The sequence below is a fragment of the Oratosquilla oratoria genome, chromosome 9, assembly GCF_046742065.1.
Source record: "Oratosquilla oratoria isolate Oo_2021 chromosome 9, ASM4674206v1, whole genome shotgun sequence".
Taxonomy (NCBI): domain Eukaryota; kingdom Metazoa; phylum Arthropoda; class Malacostraca; order Stomatopoda; family Squillidae; genus Oratosquilla; species Oratosquilla oratoria.
The window spans coordinates 24,946,721-24,951,009 of NC_134785.1; positions in this window are offsets into that span (position 1 = coordinate 24,946,721).

The window sequence follows — 4,289 nt, forward strand, 5'->3', positions numbered from 1 at the left end:
CTATTCCATTCGTTAACCACTCTATTAGTAAACCAATTCTTGCCTGTTTCCTTCTTAAATATAAATTTGTCCAATTTAAATCCATTACTACGAATCCTGCTCCGTTGTCTTAATATGATGACCATGTCTGTATCACCCTTCTTAAAGCCCTTGGCACATTCGAATACCTCTGTTAGAAATATAGTCTTAGAACAACGACACCCTAAGTTTCCCGTACATACTCAACATAATCTTGCTATCGTACTGAAATCCTAGGTTGAATCACCCTACACCACCTAGCTAGCATACTAAAACCCTAGGTTGATTCACCTTGCTAGTGGAAACGGGAGCACCATCGCTAGTCCCTACACTCCCTTCGTCCATCAACTTTCCATCCATTTTCAACTTTGCCAGGGGCCAACTCCAACACGGACTTTGCTATCATTCAATTTCTGCGGCGCAACTTCACGTCCGGGACCTCTTTGTAACTTGCAACTTTGTAGAACGTTCTGCAGCACCTCGCCCTCCGATACTGACCAACCGTCCTCGCGAGATAAGAGTACAAGCGATAAGGTATGCGAACCTCGTTAAGTATGCCGGGAAGCGGGCGTAGGTAGAAGGGGTAGGAAATGATGGAAGACCGAGAAATGGAAGAGAAATGGTGAGACTGCAGAGAATAATGTGTGGAAGGGAGGGAGTGAGGGGAGATGTGATAAATGTGTGGAGTGGAGTGGAGTGGAGTGGAGGTGACGTTGGGGGGGGGAGAGGTGGAGGTTGTGGCTCGGGGGAGGGGGAGAAAGGGGGGGGAGAAGGATGGGTGAGAGGCTGGCAAGAGAGCGTGGGATTGGGGGAGAGGATATTTGAAGGGGGGGGGGTATTGAAATGAATATCAATTGAATTCAAATGTTTGTTTCCATTATTACAATATATTTTTTTATCATTCTGATGAAAAATGTGAAATGAAATGTAAATTAGAACAGTCATATTGTGGTGGCAAAAGAGTAGGGGAGGGGTGGGATTTTATATCAACTCTTCCCCTGCAGAAAGAACCTCCTTCAACTAAATGAAATCACTTGGCGGCAATTAAAGTAAACACAACGTACAGGTTAGTGGGGGGGTTTCAGGAGAAAGGGGAGTGAGGATGTGGACTGAGAGTATAAAAAGAAAGGTACAACAAGAGGAGGATGCGAAGAAAGGTTAAGAGGACAAATATAAATTGTTCCACATTTCCCCTTCATTCCTGGACACCTCTGCCAGCTCGCGCGCGCGCGCGCGTGTGTATGCGAGATTCACCATGATCTTGGATCACGTGTTGGACTCGTGATCGACAGCTATTTACCTCTCGGAAGAGAGATCAGAGCTCGTATGACCGACCTACGGGTAATGTTGTGACCTTACACCCACACACACACCCAGCTCTCTGCCCACTAAAGTTGGAGTAACGACTCGCAGCGCAGTTATACTGATATTATTTCAGGCCTGGGCGGGATCCGAACCCGCACCGCCGTAGTGGCTGGCGGAAACTGTACCAACCGCGCCACGAGTCGTGTGTGTGTGTGTGTGTGTGTGTGTGTGTGTGTGTGTGTGTGTGTGTGTGTGTGTGTGTGTGTGTGTGTGTGTGTGTGTGTGTGTGTGTGTGTGTGTGTGTGTATTCACCTTGGTCTTTTTGGATCGCGTGTTGGACTCGTGATCGACAGCTATTTCCCTCCCGGAAGAGAGCTCAGAGCTCGTATGACCGATCTATGGGTAATGCTATGACCTTACACGCACACACACCCCCAACTCCCCGCCCACGAGAGTTGGAGTAACGACTCGAAGCGCAGATACTGAAATAATTTCAGCCCTGGGCAGGATTCGAACCAGGTACCGCCGTCACCCCTGTGCTGACAGTCTGAGACTCTACCAACCGCGCCACAGAGTCGTGTGTGTGTGTGTGTGTGTGTGTGTGTGTGTGTGTGTGTGTGTGTGTGTGTGTGTGTGTGTGTGTGTGTGTGTGTGTGTGTGTGTGTGTGTGTGTGTGTGTGTGTGTATGCATGTGTGTGTATGCATGTGTGTGCGTTTTCGTGTATGTATTCCATTCCATAGGGGATACACCCAATGACCCCAACCATGGCGAAATTACACACACACACACACTTGAACTTACATCCAACGCACAAAGACGAACACCCAAACCAGCCTCACTCCTTCCTCAGAGCTCCTCTTCACATTTGCATTTGTTTACCGAGACTACGGAGGCAGAAGCTTCCCCCCTGCCGCGGAAGACCACAAAAGACTCGTGCGGACACGCGGTTCGAGTCCAAACATATAAATGCGCGTCTTTGGGATCCCACCGTCAGGATGAAGTATCGTTCTCTGGAGTTGAAAGATCCGCTTAGAGACGACCTTCCCCGACGATGCTGCTGCTGCTCCGCTGGTGAAGTTTGTGGCGGATTTGCCTCGTTTGATACACGGCGTAACTTGTGTGTGTGTGTGTGTGTGTGTGTGTGTGTGTGTGTGTGTGTGTGTGTGTGTGTGTGTGTGTGTGTGTGTGTGTGTGTGTGTGTGTGTGTGTGTGTGTGTGTGTGTGTGTGTGTGCGTGCGTGCGCGAGTGCGTGACCATGCGGAGTCATGTGGGCGTGTTGGGGTGTTTGTTCGTGTGTGTGAGAGAATAGTGGAGAGGGTAAGGATGAGGGGGAAGGGGAGGAGGGGTTTAAGGGGAAAGATGAGAGAGAGAGAGAGAGAGAGAGAGAGAGAGAGAGAGAGAAATAAATATAGAGAGAGAGAGAGAGAGAGAGAGAGAGAGAGAGAGAGAGAGAGAGGTGAGAGGGATAGATAAATAAATAGAGAGAGAGAGAAAGAGGAGAGAGAGAGAGAGAGAGAGAGAGAGAGAGAGAGAGAGAGAGAGAGAGAGAGAGAGAGAGAAAGAGAGAGAGAGAGAGAGGTGAGAGGGATAGATAGATGTATACACACACATACATACATACATACATACATACATACATACATACATACATACATACATACATACATACATAGAGAGAGAGAAAGAGAGGGGGGGAGGTAGGGAAAGGGGAATGAAGGGAGGTTATAATGCACATAGAAATGGTCACAGAAGGACATTTAGACATTAATATGTCTGTAAATGTCTCTCTTAATATGTCTGCAAATGTCCATGTAAAGAGAACGAAAGACTTTCACAAACATCTCTTCATGATGTCTTTGTTGACCTCAGCATGCATGTGTACATGTGTTTTTGCAAAGATGTACAGTCTTATATACATTTAGTTATGGTTTTGTGAGAGATTTTGTACATGTATACAGTCACGAGCAAAAGTTTTGACTCACTCTTCAGTTCTCTCAACGTCAATACGATTTTTTTTTTTTTTCCGAATTTGGGGTACTATCTTTTTCTCTGTAATGCTTGGCTTACAGTTAGGCAATTTTCTTGAATAAATAGAGAAGTTGGCAGACAAAGAATTTGAATTTTTTATCATGAATAAGCTCTGGGTGGGAGAAACATTTTGCTACCGACTGTACATATGCTTTAGCGATTTTTATTATTATTTATTTATTTATTTTTATTTATTCGTTTATTTATTAGTTTACTTATTTATTTTTAGTTATTCTATTTTATATAATTATTTATCTATTTATCTTTTTATAATTATTTATCTATTTATCTTTTTTTTGTGGGTGAAACTGAATTGTTGTACTAATTGGAAATAATTACATTACCATTCCTATACCCATTCAGCTGACGAACCCGTTTTTATTGCTGAAACTTTTACACATTCTTCGGCACAACTACCACATAGACAAAATATATATGATGTTTGCCAAAATGCACTGCCGCCAATTGTCAGGAAGTCGTCGTGATGGGAGATTCATTACGCTTCTCTAAATGCACATAATCAGGGAACAAAATTCGGACTCAACTTTTGCCTCCGATTGTACAAAATGAGCCTCGACTTGGGAGGAGAAAGTTCCTGTGTTTGTTTTTGCGGGTCGCTGCGTTCGAGTCTCTGGGCTGAATGTGAATTATACACAACCGAACGCACTCGTTAATTCGGGTCTTTTGCTGCGTGGCGACTGGTCCAGCGATGTTGTGCATGGCGTAGGTAGATAGGCAGTACAAAAAAAAAAAAAAGAAAAAAAAAAAAGGGGGACAGGTGTCTCCCAGTTTGGATACCCACTTTTGTAATGGTACTATTGATGCTACAAATGCTGCTCTTACTGCTACTTCTGCCACTGCTACTGCTACTACTACTTCTGCTACTGCTACTTCTGCTGTTGACACTTCTGCCGCTGCTGCTTCTGGCAATGCTAAT